General features: G+C 36.7%; 1 long non-coding RNA gene across 8 annotated transcripts in view; it reads left to right on the plus strand.

Moving 5' to 3' along the window:
- Positions 1–19,393, plus strand: part of LOC147914504 (uncharacterized) — a 171,298-nt gene extending 151,905 nt beyond the window's left edge. For all 8 annotated transcript variants that reach the window (XR_015555230.1, XR_015555228.1, XR_015555232.1 and 5 more), the window contains one exon: positions 18,313–19,393. This is a non-coding gene — a long non-coding RNA (uncharacterized LOC147914504). The remainder of the gene's footprint in view (positions 1–18,312) is intronic.
- Positions 19,394–19,960: the final 567 nt, after the last annotated feature.

Consider the following 19,960-nt stretch of genomic DNA (forward strand, 5'->3'; position numbering starts at 1 on the left):
TTTTAATATTCTTAACAAAAAAAACCTTTATTAAAAAACAGATTAGTGGTTACCAGAGGGGAAGGGGGTTGGAGAGTGGGTGAAAGGGGTAAAGGGGCACATATGTATGGTGACGGACAATAATTAGACTACTGGAGGTGAACACGATGAAGTCTATTCAGAAATTTGTTAATAATAATATACACTCGAAGTTACACAATGTTATAAACCATTATGATCTCAATAAAATTACTGGGAAATAAAAGATGGTAAATTTTATGTTATGAGCTTTTTACCAACATAAAAGTAAAATAGAATAAAATAATATGAATGTGTGAAAAAAAGTTCAAATATAATTTATATACTATAAAACTCACCCTTTTAAAGTGTACAATTAGATGATTTTTGGTATATTCACAGAATTGTGCAACCATCCCCACTACCTAATTTTAGAACATTTCCATCACTCCAAAGAGAAATCCTATACATCTTAGCAGTCACTTTCCATTTCTCTTCCCCTCCTCCCTCAACTCCTGCCAACCCTAATGTACTTTCTTCTGTTTCCATGGATTTGCCTATTCTGGACATTTCATATAAATGGAGTCATATAATATGTGGTCTTTTGTAACTGACATCTTTCGCTTAACATGTTTTCAAGACTCCTCCATGTTGTAGTATGTGTAAGTATTTCATTTGTTTTTTATGGTCCATTAATACTCCATTGTATGGTTATACCACATTTTGTTTATGCATTTATCAGATGATGGACATTTGGGTTCTTTCCACTTTTTGGCTATTATGAATAATGCTGCTATGAACATTCATGTACAAGTTTTTGTGTGAACGTAAGTTATTTATCTTAAGTATATACTTAGGAGTGGAGTTGCTGGGTCATATGATAACCCTATGCTTAATTTTTTGGGAAACAATCAAACTTTTTTCCACAGCAGCTGCACCATTTTACAATCCCATTAGCAATAACAAGTTTTCCAATGTCTCCATTTCCTCATTGACAATTGTTATTGATCGTCTGTCTTATTTTAGCCATCTTAGTGGGTATGAAGTGATATCACAATATAGTTTGGACTTGCATTTCCCTAATGACTGATGATGTTGAGGATCTTTTCATATGCCTATCAGCCATTTGTATATCTTCTTTGGAAAAATATCAATTCAAATCCTTTGTCCATTTTTAATTGTGTTATTTGTTGATTTGTACTAGTTGTTTATGTATTCTGGACACAAGTCCCTTATCATATATATGATTTGAAAATGTTTTCTCCCATTCTGTAGGTTGCCTTATTCACTTTCTTCATGATGTCCTTTGAAGCATGCAAGTTTTAAATTTTGGTGAAGCCCAATTTGTCTATTTTTCTTTTGTTGCATCTGCTTTTAGTTTCATATCTAAGAAATCCGTTTCCTAATCCAAGCTCACAAAGATTTACTCCTTGTTTTCTTCTAAGGATTTTATAGTTTTAGCTCTTACATTTAGCTCTATGGCCCATTTTGAGTTAATTTTTGTCTAATGGTGTGAGGTAGGAATCCAACCTCATTCTTTGGCATATGGACGTTCAGTTACTCCAGCACCATTTGTTGAAAAAACTTATTTTTTTTGCTGAGGAAGATTTGCCCTGAGCTAACATCCATTGCCTATCTTCATCTCTTTTTCTCTTGAGGAAGATTAGCCCTGAGCTAATATCTGTGCCAGTCCTCCTCTATTTTTTTGTATGTGGAACACCTCCACAGTGTGGCTGGTGAGTGGAGTAGGACCACGCCCAAGATCCGAACCCGTGAACCTGGGCAGCCGAAGCAGAGTGCGTGGAACTTGAACCACTCGGCTGTGGGGCCGGGCCCGACAAGACTGTTCTTCACCCATTGAATTTCATTGGGCACCCTTGTTGAAATCAATTGACCATAAATGTAAGGTTTTATTTCTGTATTCTCATTGTGCCCAGTGCCACATTTTCTTGATTTCTATAGCTTTGTAGTAAGTTTTGAAATTAGGAAGTGTCTTCCAACTTTGTTCTTTTTCAAGACTTTTTGGCCATTCTGGGTTAATTTTTTGGCCATTCTGGGTTCCTTGAGTTTCTATCCAAATTTTAGAATTAGTGTCAATTTAGCAGCTGGGATTTCATTAGGTATTACACTGAACCTGTAGATCAATTTGGGGAGTATTGCTATCTTAACAATATTAAGTCTTCAGATCCATGAATCTGGAGTATCTTTCCATTTATTTAGCTCTTTAATTTTTTCAACAATGTTTTGTAGTTTTCAGTGTATAAGACTTCTACTTCTTTTGCTAAATTTATACCTATTTCATTCTTTTTGATGCGATTGCAAATGTAATTGTTTTCCTAATTTCATTTTGGATTATTCATAGCTAGTGTATAGAAATACAATTGATTTTTGTGTATTGATATTGTATGCTGCAACCTTGTTGAACTTTTTTACTAGTTATAATAGTGTGTATATGTATGTGTGTGTACTTTGTGGTTTTCTATATATAAGATCATGTCATCTGCAAATAGAGACAGTTTTATTTCTTCCTTTCCAATCTAGATGCTTTTTACTTCTCATTCTTGCCTAACTGTCCCGGCTAGAATATCCTGTGCAATGTTGAATAGAAGTGGTGAGAGCAGATATCTTTGTCTTGCTACTAATTTTAGGGAGAAAGCATCCAGTCTTTCATGATTAAGTATGATGTTAGCTGTGGATTTTTTGTAGATGCCTTTTATCAGGTTGAGGACGTTCCCTTCTATTTTTTGTTTGTTGATTGTTTTTTCCATGAAAAGGTGTTGGGTTTTGTCAAATGCTTTTTCTGTATCTATTGAGATGATCATATATTTTGTCCTTTATTATCTTAATAGGGTGTATTACACTGGTTGGCTTTTGGATGTTAAACAAAGCTTGCTTCCTGTGATAAGCCTCACTTTGTCATGGTGTATAATCCTTTTTATATGTCACTAGATTTAGTTTTTTTTTTTTATTTTGTTGATGATTTTTGAATCTATATTCAGAAAGGATATTCATCTGTAATTTTCTTTTCTTGTGATGTCTTTGTCTGGTTTTGGTATCAGAGCAATACTGGCTTCATAGGTTGGAAAGTGTTCCCTCTTCTATTTTATGGAAGAGTTTTGAAAAGATTGACGTTAATTCTTTTTGACATTTGGTAGAATTTGCCAGTAAAGCCCTCTGGGCCTGGGTTTTCTTCTTGGGAAATTTTAAAATTATTAATTCAATCTCTTTACTTGTTATAGGTGTATTCAGATTTTCTATTTCTTCTTGAGTCAGTTTTGTAGTCTGCATCTTTTAGAAATTGTCCATTTAATTTATCTAATATGTTGGCATACAGTTATTCATAGTATTCCCTTATAATCCTTTTTATTTCTGAAAGATTTGCAGCGTTGTCCTCTATTTCATTGTAGATTTTAGTAATTTGAGTCTTCTCTCTTTTTTTCTTGGGCACTATTATGGACTGAATTGTGTCCTCCCCAAATTCATGTGTAGAAGCCCTAACTCCCAATGTGACTATATTTGGAGATAGTGCCTTTAAGGAGGTAATTAAGATTAAACGAGGTCGTAAGGGTGGGCCCCTAATCTAGTAGGACTGGTGTCCTTATGAGAAGAGGAAGAGACACCAGGAGTGCGCCTGAACGGAGGGAAGGCCATACGAGGACACAGTGAGATGATGTCTGTCTGAAAGCCCAGGAGAAGGATTCACCAGAAACCAATTCTGCTGGCACCTTGATCTTGGACTTCCAGCCTCCAGCACTGTGAGAAAATAAATTTATGTGGTTTAAGCCTCCCAGAATGTAGTATTCTGTTAGCAAGTACATATACACTCAAAAAGGATAGTTATTTTATGATGTCTATTTTTATCTTCTGGCAACTTGCAAGGATTTTATCTTCATCTTTGGCTTTTCGGTAGTTTCATTATGATATGTCTAGTTGTGATTTTCTTTGTATTTATCCTGCTTGATATTTGTGGCTACATGTCTATCAATTTTGAAAATATTTGACATAATTTTTTCAGATATTGCTTCTGTTCCATCCTCTTTCCGCTCTCTTTCTGAGACTACAATTTCACATGGTAGACCTTTTCATCATGTTCCAAATGTTATTTGTGCTCTTTTCTATATATTCCATCCTTTATTTTTCTCCTAACCTCAGTCTGTATATTTCTTCTGACATTTTCTAGTTTATTAATCTTTTCTTCAGCTGTGATTAATCTGCTTTAAATCCAATAAGATAGATGTCCAGTGATTTTGGTCAGTAGCTGAGTAAAGCAGAATGATTAAAATGATGCACACTCTAAAAAAAATCTGCTTTAAACTTTACTATTGAATTTTTATTTTCTGTTACTGTATTTTTTTATTCCTAGGTTGTCCATTGATAATATTTTCTATCAAATTTATTTTTGATAATTTATGATTCTCTAGTGAAACTTTCATCTTGTCATCAAATCCCTAGAATATATTAATTACATTTATCTTAAGGTCTAAATCTGATAATGTCAATATCTGGACCCCATCTGGATCTGTTTCCATTGTCTGTTTTTTCTTTGGCTTTTTGATCATGTGGCCTTGTTTCTCTATATGCCTGGTAATTTTTATTGCATGCGAGGCATTGTGTATGAAATGTTGTATGGGTGATTTCAGCCTCTGTATGGTGTTACCTTTCTCCGGTGAGGTTTTTTCTGGCTTCTAATTAAGGACAAGAGCAGTTTTTTACATTCAGAGATTGAACAGAGTTGAATAATTCCTCCAGAAGTGTTTTCAAAGTGTGTCTGTATGTCACAAAACTTCTGAGAATGTCTTTATTATACTCTCGCATTTAAATTACTTTCTAACTAGACAAAAACTCTCAGATCAAGATTTTTTTCTTTTTAATTCTTTTAGAAACATTGTTCCATTATTTTCGTGCATCTATTCTTGTCCTGTATAAATGATCTTCTCTTTCTCTTTTTAAGCTTTTAGTCTTTTCTTTTGTTCTCTTATATTTTAAAATTTTATTATAGTCTGCCCAGGTGGAGACTTTATTTGTCCTTTAAGGACTGTGTGATTATCTCTCAAATTGAAGTTTTTAAACTTCCTTTAATTCTTGAAAGTATATCACCATTATTTTGGAGATATTTCCTTTCTTCCATGAGAGGGAGCATATTGTAGTGGATAAGATCACAGGTTTTAGAGTCAGAGAGATTTAGATTTGAGTCCTGTACCACTTACTAACTGTGTGAATTGTTCAATCTCTACTCTGTGTCTTAGTTTCCTCATTTGTAAAATGAGAACAATAATGTTCCCTTCTTCTTAGGGTTCTCATAAAGATTAAATAAATTTATGCTTATAAAATGCTTAGAAAAATGCCTGGCATAGAATAAGAATTACATAATTATTTGTTTTTTTCTTCTTTTACTTCTGGCTTTCCATGTTCCTGAACAAGACTCTTCTACTTCTATATCAACAACTCATTTTTTCTTTTTATATTTCAGTCTACTTTTGCTTCTGCTGCCTTCTGGAAGAGTTTTTCATTTGATCTCTCAGCTCACTAACTTGTTCTTCAGCTATAATCATATACTTTTTATCTCATGTATACTATGAAAATTTCAACCATTTTATTATTATTTCTAATATCTCCTCATAGTCACTTTTATGATTTCTTGTTCCTGTTTCATATTACTGGTAGCCTCCTTGCTTATCCTTTTTAATTTTTATCTTAAAAAATAATTCATTTAATATGATATTTCAGTATTGAGTGTAATAAGTAAAATAAAATATTTTGCCTGAAGTGATAGAGTTCTGTCTATCAAAAAGTTAGAAAATTTGGGGCCGGCCCGGTGGTGCAAGTGGTTAAGTGCGCGTGCTTTGCTGCGGCGGCCCGGGATTCCCCGGTTTGGACCCCGGGCGCGCACCACCGCGCCGCTTGTTAAGCCATGCTGTGTCGGTGTCCCATATAAAGTAGAGGAAGATTGGCATGGATGTTAGCCCAGGGCCAGTCTTCCTCAGCAGAAAAGAGGAGGATTGGCATTGGATGTTAGCTCAGGGCTGGTCCTCCTCACACACACACAAAAAAGTTAGAAAATCTGGAATGATGTCATGTCTCAGATGTTTCAAAATAGTTAGGGGTAGGGGGAGTAGTTGGGATTAAAAATAAAATAAGATTGGCCATGAATTGAGAATTATTTAAGCTAAGTAATGGCTAATAGGGATTTTTATACTATTCTGTTTACTTTAATATGTGTTTGAAATATTCCATAATAAAATGTTAAAAAAAATAAAAATTTAAGGAGAAGTTCAGAAAATGTCACTCAAGAAACAGTCTTAGGTCATAGGTACTGATAATCAAGGGTCCTCCTATAACCATAAACAATATCCTATTGTTATTTTTAAGAATCAATTTGCACAAAATTGAATCATTTATTAAAACGAGGCAATTATTTCCTTACTCATGTTAAGAAATTATGTTTCTTATAATAACAGATTTTCTAGAGATTAAAATCTAAAGTATTTTTCTCAAACATTTGAAATTTCTCTGAGAGAATAATTTCAAATTAATACTAAAATAAAAGGTAGTTGTCTCCCCAAGTCCATACTCAAAAACTACTGTGCATGGGAGAGATTTATACTAGGGTTAATCATGTTTTTCTCTAGCTGGTGGAAATACAAGTGGTTTGAATAGTCCATTTTAAATTTTTTTGATAGTTTTTCCATGATTACTTTCATTAAAAAGTGTCATGTCCCTGTAGGTGAGAAACACCTACACTACAATTAATTCAGATTCTGAATAGACAATATTGGGAGGGAGGGATGGGTGATAACATTGAACCTACATAGAGTTTTTATTTTTCAAAATTGAATTAGCTTTATCATTTCCACCAGTCTCAGAAAAAACGAGTTTATTGTAAAATATTTTAGATAATATATATAGAAACACATAAAGTATGAATAAAAAATCCAGTGTTCCTTTCAGAATATTTTTATGTAAACCCACACATTTCTTTTTAACTGGATCAAAAAGCATAGATGTAGTGATTATCACATTTCCTAGCTTGGAATAGAAACAACATTATTGTTATAATGTAAGTAACAACATTATTGTTCCTGATGTTGAAACCTATGAAGTCACTTTCAGGTAGTTACAGCTGTTTAAAGTGACTTCTCAGTCAATTCACTTCTCTCCCACTCTCCTCTGGATAACATCTCAGGGTAACGTCTCCCCTGTCTGCTCAGGGTAGCATCTCGGTTTCAGCTGGTATATGCTGTATTTAGGCAACGGTGGGAAAGGGCATATGGCCAGAGAGCATCCTCAGCCATCCGCTGAGGTGTTACTCGTCCACTGTGTCTTTGATCATTGTCTTTACTTCACTGCATCTGCTGATTTGTCCGAGTCTGCCACGAGTTGTGTTTATGCAGATCAGCTTATGTTTTTCTGGTCCTAACTGTAAGGCTGCGCCTGCTCTATTGTGTGCCCCTTTTGGGGATACAGGAGAAATTTGAGTTCTTTTAAGTATAATCAGACTCTTCTTTGACTACTGTTACCATCTATTATTAATTGCATAAATTTTAAGCACAGCTTGCTTCAGTGAGTTCTAAAATACCAGGTTCTGGCAATCAATAGCCTTGGCTTTCAAACATTTTCCTCTGCTGGGGCTCCCACAGCCTATTTTGACACTCAAAGCCAAGAATTTTTCTTCTCTTTCTCTTTCTTTTTCTTAGAATGACCTCTGAGACAATGAATGGTGTGAACTGATGGGGTTATCAAGGGGAAGGGACAAAAAGGAAATGCAGGGGAAAACCCCAGAGGTAAAATATATCCAAATTCAATCCCACCCCATGGATCTACCTCATTTTTCCTCTAAAATGGGAGGTTTGAAATTTTCTTCTGCTATATGAAAATTATACATAATCATACAGAAGATTCAATATTTCCAATCAAATATGTCATCCTATATCCTTTTTCTAGACCACTGATAACTGATTCACCCTGTGTACATCTCATATTGCCATTTACACCAATATGCCCTTATTTTACATGGATGGTATATACTATATTTGCTATCCTGTGACTTACTTTGTTTTTTTAAAAATAATTTTATGAAATATTGAACAATAAAAATAATATTTATAAAATACGTGTGGGATATATAGAATAATACAATGACTACTCATATGCTAACCACCTAGTTAAAGAAATGGAAACTCTCATTTCCCTGTAAAGCCCCTGTGTCCTCTTTCCAACTTCCTCTCCCTTACTCTCCCCAAAGGGAATTATTCTGAATTTTTGTGCGTATCTTTTCTTTGTTTTTAATTATAGTTTTTTTTTACTTGAGCATATCCCTAACCAATAAGCTAGCCAACAAATTTAGTTGTGTATTAAAAAATTCTATAAGTGAAATCACACTTTATATACTTTTCTGTGACTTGGTTTATCCACTTAACAGGTTAATTCTAGATTCCCTATGTTGTGTGTACAGTGTACTTTATTCATTTCCACTGCTGTATGGTATTCCATACTGGAATGTACCATAATTTGTCTATTTTGCTGTTGATGGACATTTGGACTATTCCAGTATTTTGCTTGTATAAAAAGTGCTCCTATGAACCTTCTTGTACATATCTCCTAGTGTAATTCCAAGTTCTCTAGGCTAGATAGATTCTAGGGAGAAAAATTTCTGGATCATAAGTTATGGGGAATCAACATTTGGTCATCGTTTTTCTATTTTTGCCAATTAGATGAGTGTAAATGATAGCTTATTTTGATTTTGATTGTATTTTCCTGAATACTGGTGAAGTTTAGCATCTTTCAGTGTGTATTGACCATTCAGATTTTTTCATCTTTGAAATGAAAAACTCCATTTCGTGCCTTTCCAAATATTTCTATGCTAGTTTCTTTGTCTTATTAATTTGTAGGATTTTTAAACTTGTTTTTGATATGAATTCCTTATTGGTTATGTGGATTGCAAATATCTTATCCCAATTAATGTTTATATATGTTAAGACTCATTTGGGCAATTAGATGGTTTTCAGAGTTTTGCTGCTATAACAACACACCATTGAATATTTTGCAGTATTTTGTTCCATTTAAAAAACTTGTATTGAGTAGGCTAAATCCCAAGAGTATAATTTTTGGGTCAAAAGGTATGAATATCTTCATGGACTCTAAGTAAATATTGCTGAATAACTTTCCAAAAATGTTGTACCAATTTGCAATGCCAGAAACAGTGAAAAGATGTAACAATTTCACTTTAATCAACCTTAGATTTTGTCATTAAATATTTTTGGCTAGTCTAATGTGCAAAATGTTTCTCAATATTGCTTTAATTTGCATTTCTTGATTGCTAGCCTGGATGAACATTTTTCACAGTGTTTGTTTACTAATAGTATTTTCACTTATGTAAATTGTGTATTTTTACCTTCTGGGTCTTTATTTTATGTTAGGCTAAGAATAATAAATACAGCTGTCACAAACCAAAAGTAGAAAGTGCTCTTCTGTTTTCAAAATGATTACAGAAATTTCTAAAGTCTGAGTGTCTTACGTATAACTACTTATGGTAATTTTAACAAATCTTAAAAAAAATCATCTATGTGTCTGGCATTGGGAATGCAAAGGTAAAAGAGTTGGCCCTTGCTTTCAAAGGATTTAGTCTTTCAGGTTAAAGCAGAGAATTATGACAGAGAGGTGCTCCAGTGTTATGGGGGCCGTGAGGAGGGATCTCTAACTCAGATGAAGGTTCTAAAAGGCTTCCTGAGGTGGTGACCCTTGCTCTAGGCAGGGAGATGCGTGAGTGTTAAGTAACTGGAGTGGGAGTTGCAGACCGAGCTGACTGCATGTGCGAAGGGACAGAGGCGGTGAAGAGCATGGCCCTTCCCTGTGAGGTACTGGAGCTGGCACGGCAGCAGCAGGCTAGAGACCCACATGTCCACGCTAAGGAGTTTGAAGTCAATTCAGAAAGTGCTGGAAAGTCTCCAAGGATTTTTAAGCAAATTTAAAAACTTCTCACAATGGCAGAATAGGGTGGAGAATAAGTGGGTCATGAAGAGAACAGTGTAGAGACATTTAGCTGTATTCTGGGGAGAAGAGATGCGACATAATGATGGGAATAAAGAAAAGGTGATGAACTTGAGAACTATTTGGAAGTGTATTGATAGCTTTAAGAAAACCCAAGGCTTAAGTCAAATTTGCTATGAGAAGATGTGGAAAGGCCAGTATACCACAAGGGACAGGCGTGACAATCTCAGGGCAGAGTCAGAGAGGGACAAAGGGCGACCCAAACCCTTTCTCTTCCCACCTGGAGCTCCATCCCTTACTATGAAGAGCCTTTCCTGCAACCATCTGGACACCCCACAAAATTATGTCCTAGTCTCCCCACAGCAGACAGCTGCCTCCTTGCCCGAGGGTGTGCATAGTGGCTCCGTCTGCCCTTGGGAGGAAGGAACCCCAGGAAGAGGCTTGTGCAGGCCCTAAAGCGAATGCAAGGCTGTTGTGACAGGGAGCTCAGGCTTCTGGGCCCCCAGAGTGTCCTCTAGGAAGGGGAGCATTGGGCTGCAGGTAGCCATGTACTGTGGGCCTCAGAGAACCCTTGCTCTATGAAGCAGGGCCTGGCCAGAGGAGAGAGCCCCTTTTGCTGGGACTGAGGGCAGTGCAGGTGAAAGGTCTTGCCTCAGCAGGTGTGATCTCCTGGCAGGCATGTGGCTTTGAGGCTGGAGGCTGAGCCTGGGTCGTGTGGGTTCTGTGGGCAGCATCAGTGGGTGCTCTGCTCTCAACTGAGCTTTAAGTGGCTGGAACAACCTCATTAGAACAAGTAAGCTAGAGACCTTTGCAAACTTGATGATGACCACATTTTTTGGAGACACCCATAGGGAATGACATTTATCCACTTTTATCCAACTCTAGCTTCAGGTTGGGTTGTCTAAGGAAATATTTGTTATAGAAAATTAGTATTTATGTTAATAAAAATATCCTTTTCAAATTATTAATACTTCTTTTGGTTCTGAATAGTCATAGATGGCTTTTCTGTACTTGTTAAGTATCAATTTTCTCATTCTTAGTAATGACAACCTACTTACAAATTAGCAAGTTTAAAATATTCAACTATTTCCAATAAATATTGAGTAACTACTAAGCATGTGGTTGGGAATATAGTGGTGAACCAGACAGAAAAAATTGACCTTTCTGGAGCTTAGATTCTAGTGGGGGACAGAAAAGAAAAATGTAAAACGTGAGTATATAAGATAATTTGCAAAAATGATAAACGCTGTATGATAAATAAAACTGGGAATGTGCTAGAGAGCGATAGTGGAGTGGGGAGACTTTTCTAAGGACTGAGCGTTGAGCACGAGTATCACTTAGGCTTCAGTTCTGTTGGTATACTAAAAATGTCTACTTTTAGCCATAATGGCCGTTTCCTCCCAAAAGCTCTCTCTGACTTTGTTAAAATCTTCTTTTGCTCTAAAAGCTTCATGCACTGTTCTCTACAGCACTGATCATGTTTGCATTTCACATTTATTTGGGTATTATTGGATTAGTGTCCTTCTCCCCCAGAGACTATGTTCTATGGGAACAAGGATAAGGTCAGTCTTTGCTCTCCATACCATCCAGACACCAGCAATGAGCTTGCTTGTTGTAGGTGCGCAATAAATACACGTATTTTTTGGAGTGAATGAATGAATAGCAGTTTTTACGTGCTTAGCATGTCTAGAATTGTGTGTATTTTTCTGTTGCGTTTCAAGGTCAGAGTGTACTTGACAAAGTGGGCACATGATAAATGTCTCAACATATAAAAATGAATTTTTCCAGATCTTAATATGTTGATCTGGATGAATAATATGTGGTCCTGTTTGATTTTGCAAATTGGATCATTCCCACTCAGGAATAGTGGCGGAAATACAGGTAAAATAGTAGAGAAGCCCTTTTAGAAATGGATACTATTTCTGAGCTGACAAAATAATCTTCCTGTGTTAGAAGAGGAAAGGGAGCAATGTGCTGGATGAGAAAGTTGAAATTTAAGCAGAATTTAGACAGACAGGAATAAATCTAGGGTTACTATGTCATTAGGACACAGATTTATGCACTATTTTGATAATATTTTTGGGTAGAACTCAGGAAAAGGAGGAAACTATTTTAGAACAAGCAGTATGAAAAAAAGTGTAAATTCCACAACTTACATTTTCCAAATTACTCAATATTGTTAGGATTCAAAGACTGACTTATGAGTCTTTTCCTTTTAGGGGCCACCAAAACTAGAAGGGAAAGAGAAATAGGGAATTACTGGGCTTTAACCAAAAAAAATGAATGGATGACACAAAAGGAAAAGAACAAGTGGAGAGGCTGACTGTTTAGGAAAAGATCGGCCCTGGCCAGATCCTCCTTACACAACACAAGCAAGTTCAATGGGTGAACTCTAATGGGTGTTTGCTAACTTTTCTGATCAACTCTGTGCATTGCAACAAATGGATCAGAAAGGAAGGATCATGTAGGAAGATGGGACAACCTGTGGCTTCTTCCTTCTAGGCCTGGAAGATTCTCAGTGATGGGAAATTGCTTTCCAATTTCCAACAGCTCACATTACCTCTAGACACAACTATTACAAAGTTCTTGTTCATATTGAGCCTGTCTGTCTTCTTATAGCTTCTGTCTATTGTTCTTAGTTATAACTAAGTTCTTGATGCCTTCAGAATAAATCTAATTTGTGTTCTACATAACAGCCCTCAAACATTTGTTGTCATGTCTCTGATCCTCCTCTTGTCCCCTTTTCTTCCTCTGTAGGCTTTGGTCTCCTCTGTGAGTGCATGGTCTTATCTGTCTACACTCTCCTTTATCTGCGATGCCTCGAATTTCAATATGGAGTGGGGTGACCACCTCCTTCACGCAAAATATTATATTGCCATTAATGGAAAACGCTATTCTTGGTAGCCACATCATCCTGCAGGCACCTATTGAGCTCAATGCCAGATAAAATCCTTAAGTCTTTTTCAAAATTTTCTGTTGCTGATCTGTGTCACCCCATTCTGCCTTTATTCAGTCACTTGTTTAAAACAGTTGTTGTCCTATGACTCCAGCCTGATAAACATTTTAGATTCTAATTCTGTCATCCAAACTATTTAATATTCTTCACAGTTTTATGCAATAGAAAAAAATTGTTAAGCATGCCTCTCTACCTCCATCCAAGTCACTGGTAAATCTTGATCATGAAAGGATCAAGCTCAAAGCCTGTAGTTTCTGTTAGAAGGAACTTCCTCACAGGTTGGCATCAATCTGTTAATTGGTATCCTCTTTGGCATAGTTATTCAATCTATTACAAATCTATCTTATCATACTGTCATCAGGCCCAGTGGTTTTCAAATTTTGCTACACATTAGAGTCAGCTGAAGACCTTTTGGAAATTCTGATGTCCATTTCCCACCCCAGACCAATTAAGTCAGAATCTGTGGGGTGGGATTGAGGTATTAGTATTCTTTTTTTTTTTTTTTTTTTGTAATGAGGAAGATTGGCTCTGAGCTAATGCCTGTTGCCAATCCTCCTCTTTTTGCTTGAGGAAGATTGTCCTTGAGCTAACATATGTGCCAGTCTTCCTCTACTTTGTGGGATGCCACCACAGCATAGCTTGACGAGTGGTGCATGGGTCCACGACCAGGATCCGAAACTGTGAATACTGGGCTGCCGAAATAGAGCATGCAAACTTAACTACTGTGCCACCAGGCTGGCCCTGAGGTATTAGTAGTTTTTAAAGCTCTCCTGGTAATTTCAATTTGCAGCCAAGGTTGGGAACAACTGACCCAGCCCAATATTCCCCAAGGTTCTCTGATAACAAGAAGTAGCTGGGGGTACATCTTATAAGTACAAATCTCTGGTCCCATCCCCTGCTCACTGAGTCAGAATCCTGGGAAGCTTCAGAAACTTGGGAACACTGATAGCTCATACTTAAAAATTTTTCCTCCAAAAGAATAAGACCAGAGAAGTAGTCAAATCCCTGTTGAAATCCAGATTTACTATTTCACCACATTTCTCTGTAAAAGAAGGAAAAGGGTCAATATGACTTACACTCGTGTAATAAATTGTACTTTTTGTAGTAAAATATCATCTTATTTATGGTAGCCCCTCAGATGAAGTTCAATTTATATTTATATATTTTGTGTGTGTGAATCTTCAAGGACATTTATTCATTCAACAGAAATGTATTGAGTGACTCTTCTGGGCCAGCCTTGATGCCAGGGAGGGGAATACTATTGTGAGAAGAAGGTCCTTGACCTCGTTTGTTCACAGTCGTCTGGGGTGGGGTGGAGGAGACACAGGCATAAAACAAGTGCCCTAAATAAGTACGAATTGTGTTTAGTGCAATGAAGGAAAGAGACTGCTGAGACAGGAATGATGGATGGTGGGGGTGAGAGGGTTGATTTGAGAGAGAGGGCTTCTCCAGGAAATGGCCTTTAAGTGATACGTGGAGCCTGAGGAGGCAACCCTAAAAGAAGGGAGAGGAGAGTACTGCCGGGCAGGAGAACAGCGTATGAAAGGCTGTGGAGCAATAAAGAGCCTGGAATTCTTAAGGAACAGAAAGAAAACTGAGGAGGGAGGGGGTGGAGAATGAAGTAGACAACCTAAGGACAGATTTTGCATTGTAGTAATGGGTTTGGATCTTATTCTAAGTAAAATGAGAAACCATTGAATGTTCTTAAGTTGGGGGGTGGGTGATGTGCTTGTCGGGGGGAAAAGATTGAGCGGAGCCCCAGGGAAGAATGGAGACCAGCTGGGATTTTTTTGCAGTAGTCCGGATAAGATGATAATAGATTGGGCTAGGATGACGGGAGTGAAGAGGGTGAAAAACAGATGAATCTTGGAGATAAAACAAAACGTACTTGGATATGGAGTATAAGGGAGAGGGAGGAATCCGTGATGAATGTTTGCTATAAAATATTACTGGCCTGATAAGTCTTATCTACATGTGTCATGTGTGTGAATAACATTTTATTTGGTCGGGAAATGCTTGGGATAAATAAATAAACTGTAACCAAAGAATAGGTTAATAAATGCCTGCTGTGTATAGTCTCTAGGCCAGTTCCTATGGGATATACTCATCTGATTAACATGGTCTTGGGTTCTAAGGAGGCATCAGGGCAATTGGGTTCCAAGCCCAGCTCTGTCATAAGTTATTTCATTGCCAGTTTTTGGTTACTGACATAATAAATGTAGAGGTGATAATTGATATAGAATTAATGAGTGTCTCGAATAGTAAAATAAAATAGTAATTGTTTGAATGAACATCGTAGGTATATGATCTGTCCGCTGTGTGATCATGAGTTCACTTGCCTTTTCTGTAATGTGAGGGCTTTGGACCAGATAATCACTCAATTACCTCCTAGCTATGACATTCTGTATTTCTGTCACCAAGACAGGATTGTCACATTAACTACAGTTCAGGGCATTCTAAAATAAATGCCAAGTGAATGGGTCATGTAGGAATTTTCTTGGAAATTCTGATAAAAGAGAGGCTAGTCTGGAGTGGGTTCGACAAGTGAGTTTGCTTGGGGGAGAGTGAGCAGATGCGTTTGGCAGAACTAGAAGTTAGAGTTATTAGGGAACAGTGGCAGATAAGCTTGCAAAGATGTGTTCAGATGGGATTGTGGAGAGTCTTGGATACCTGCTTGAGATGTTTCAGGCTTTATCCTGTAGTGAGTTGCGAGCAATAAAACCAAAATTTATGGCTTTGCCTTTACTTGTACACAGCATAGGGGGATCTGGGAGTAAGTTGGGGCAGCACCAACATCAGTGGTCCACGTGAGATGTGCTTGTCTTGTGACCCTGGGATTCCCTTTTGTCCCCTCTTTACCCTAGAAGTAGAAGCAGTCTTGAGATATGGTCTGATAGATGCAAGTTTGGACTCCTTACTCCTTACTTGGCCACTTTCTGGTTCTGAGATCCTGGGCAGACTCTGGACTGCTCTCCACCTTACTTTTATGATCTCTTAAGTGGGGCCAATAACACCTTCCTTATGGGGTCATTGTGAAGATTAAATATAAGAATTTTTAAGTCTTATGAACACTGAAGTTTGCATGTGCCCTGATATGTGTATATGCATGCGTGTGTGTGTATATGGAGCAGATGGCAGCAATGAGGATGCTCAAACTGAGTAACTGCTGGAGGACTAGAGGCAAGACGGGGGCACACTCTGGCCTGAAAGAAGGACAGAGGCTTGCCACAGCTCATGCTCTGTCAATAGAGATGTCTGAGGCTTTCTTTCAGCAGGTTTTGTTCCGTTTCATTTAGCGTTACAGGCTTACAATTCAAACTCGATTAGTCAGGACATTTTACCGCAAAGCTTGACAGCAGTGCTCATCAATTGATGGTTATGATGGGGGAATAGAAACAAATGCTGAAGGGGCAAGCAACCTGAGATTTTGCTATCTTCTTTGGGTCTGCATCCTCTTACTTCCCCTGCATGAAAACTGTTGGTAAAGTGATTCCATTCTTTCACTTGGAGTATTGCATTGCTTTGGTGGGCTGGGGAAGCAGGAAAGCTGAAAGCCACTGCCGTGGAGAATAAATAGTGGTGTCCTACAAACTTTCCCAGCAAGATTCGTAAGGTAACCCAAGACCCGCGGCTTCTTGGTGGTTTTCTGCCTTTTCGGAAAGAGTGAGCTCATGGCTAAGAGTCCTTGTGAATTAAGACATGCTCCAGTGGCCAAGGTTACAACTACCAAAAGTCAAGTAGGTTGTTTCAGTTGAGGGGCTGGGACAGGTCTTGGCCCCCGTCTTTGAATTCTTCCATCTATGGTTTCATTCTAACTCTCTGAGCTACTACACTCAAGTCTTAGCCTCTGGTCTTTCATCATGATTATGGTTAGATACAGTTTGTAGTGATTATAGATTTATTTTTAAAAGACAACCTATTGACCTTTTTATGAATAGCAGCTTTAAAAAGAAGTCTAGAAAAAGTCTCTCAGTCAAGCATATACGCTTGGTATTAGGTTTAAATTCGGAAGTGATGCAACGAGTAAGGCTAACCCCATTCTCCATGTGTTTTTAGTTATTATAGTGTTTAGTACAGTGTAATTTATATAAGCTTAATCAAATTTATTATCTTTGACAAAAAGGAAAATGCTTGGAATATTAAGTTGGTGTTTTTTTTAAAGATGAAGAGCATAATTAATTTTTCCAAACTTGTCTAAAAATGCTTAGCGGTCAGTTCTGCCATTTAGATTTATTTACACATATGTAAATTTGGCATTTTGAGAAGCAATTAATAAAGTTGCTGTAATTTTTAGTCTTGGATTTTCTCTTCCTCTCTGGCTTTTTGAAAAGGTACTAGGCTAAGCATCTAAATTACTATTCCAGTTTTCAAAGATTTTGGCTAGTGCTTTCTGGGATAAAATAGATGGTACGAAAACAGTTTCATTATGGATTTTTTAAAGACACATGGTTTCATTAAAAATAGCTTTTACTTGTATTGATTTTAAAGTGTAAATGTGTTAGTCTAACCATTATGGCAACTAATAATCTTTTTCTAATTGTAAATGAAATTGTGACTTTAGTTAATTCCCAAATATTCCTATTTTAGTGCTCCTTAAACTTCTGGATGTATTCCTTTTTTGCTTTTGTTTTCCCTGTGGTATTCATTTATAGCAAATAAGTTTTACTCTTTGAATGACTACCTAACTGTGAGGGATTTTGGACAGGTCATTTTGAACTTTTGTGAGCCTTGTTTTCTCCATCTGTAAAATAAAGATGTTGGACCCCAAAATATCTAAGGTCCTTTCCAGCTTTAAAATTGTTATCCACGATCTCTTACCTTTGAACACGTGTGACAATTTTCTTGACCTTTTCGGGAACATATATCTATTAAGCGTCCTGTTTGATTTATTTATGTAGGCATCTCATCTGACCTATTTTCTAAGCTCTGTCGAGGTAGATGCCTGATTTCTTAAATTTTTTTTGAATTGCTCTTAACATTTAGAAGAAAGTTCCATACAAACAGAAACTCAATAAATATATGTGAAATGAATTTTCTCCCCAAAGCAATTTCTTTCTATATAAAAGATTATAAAATTACTAAGCTTTCACTTTTGTTTATACAGTAAGTTTTAAAAACTGAAATATCTGAATTTATTAACTTTTTAGACCCATAAGTTAATGCAATGTAATGTATACTTAAACAGAGTTGGTGAAAATAGAAAAGTCTGCCAGCTATCACTTGTGCTCACCAAGATTCTAGTTCTTCCCTCCTTCAGGCGTACACTACATTGAAGTTGGGCATGGCCATTGACTTGTTTAGGTAATGAGGTGCTACTCCTCTGTGGACGTATGAAAGAGCTGATGTGTGATTCCTTATGCTCTCTTCCCCAGCTCAGTGAACCTGAAACCTCAGTTGAGATGATGGAGTCATAAAATGGTGGAATCTTCATCAGTGTGAATCCTTGGATGACAAAAATGAGCTGAGTTCTCCCTTGTCCCCCATTCAACACGGTCTGATGTAGATATAGTTGAGCAGGTAGCATAAGGCAGAAACAAGGCTTTATCTTTTTTTGTCACTGATTTTTTTTGTTACCACATCATAACATTAGCCTATTCTGACTCTTTCAAGTTGTAAATTGGATGAAAATAATTTTATACTTCATTAAAGTTGTAAGAAAAACACTTTGTAAATTGAATTTTTCATATTTTATTATGAGCCTCCAATAAGCTTTGTGAAAAGCTTAATCCAAACACTTGAGTAATATTTAGCTCAACTTTCACATATTGTTTTCATAGAGTGAAAAGTAATACTGCTTTTGATACAGCTGCAAAGTAAATTATTAAAGAAACATTTTTAGAATTGTGTTACAATAGAGATAATGGAAAATCTCTGGTGGTGTGAAAACTTGTTGGGTATGTTTTTATTCATACTCACTTTTCCCAGATAAGAACCAGGCTCAACCATTTCCTAAATTCATTATCATATTTATTTACCACCAGTGATTTTCAAGTCAGTTATTCATTTTTTTTATACAAAATAGGTTTTAGCATGTGTAAACAGACGTATTTGAACCTTCTCTAGCTTTAATTTCAGATTTTTCTATGTTTTTCCCAAACCCCAAGGAAAATATATTATAGAGACTAAAAAATTTAAGGAAACTGTCTAAAAGCCTTTAGCATGCCAACACCACAAGACACAGTAGCTAAACCAGCATGGACTCCAGGGCTGGATACCTGGGTTTAAATCCCAGCTCTACTAGTACTGAGCCTTATGATCTTGGGCAAGTTAGTCTTTTTCTGCCTCAGTTTTCTCATCTGATAAATGGGGACAGTAATCCTAAATCATAGGGCTTATGTGAATATTACTATACGTAAAAAGTACCTCAACATAATAAAGACCATATATGAGAAACCCACAGCTAATATCATCCTCAATGGTGAAAAACTGAAAGCCATCCCTCTAAGAACAGGAACCAGACAAGGATGCCCACTGTCACCACTCCTATTTAACATAGTACTGGAAGTCCTAGCCAGAGCAATCAGGCAAGAGAAAGAAATAAAAGGGATCCAAATTGGAAAGGAAGAAGTGAAACTGTCACTATTTGCAGATGACATGATTTTATATATAGAAAACCCCAAAGAATCCACCAGAAAACTTTTAGAAGTAATAAACGAATATGGTAAAGTTGCAGGATACAAAATCAACATACAAAAATCAGTTGCATTTCTGTACACTAACAACGAAGTAGCAGAAAGAGAAATTAAGAATTCCATCCCATTTACAATTGCAACAAAAAGAATAAAATACCTAGGAATAAACTTAACCAAAGAGGTGAAAGATCTGTACACCGAAAACTATAAAACATTTCTGAAAGAAATTGAAGAAGACACAAAGAAATGGAAAGATATTCCGTGCTCTTGGATTGGAAGAATTAACATAGTTAAGATGTCCATACTTCCTAAAGCCATCTATAGATTCAATGCAATCCCTATCAAAGTTCCAACAACATTTTTCACAGAAATAGAACAAAGAATCCTA

Source organism: Ceratotherium simum, chromosome 19 (assembly GCF_057802395.1).
Source record: "Ceratotherium simum simum isolate JZ-2026a chromosome 19, ASM5780239v1, whole genome shotgun sequence".
NCBI classification, from domain to species: Eukaryota; Metazoa; Chordata; class Mammalia; order Perissodactyla; family Rhinocerotidae; genus Ceratotherium; species Ceratotherium simum.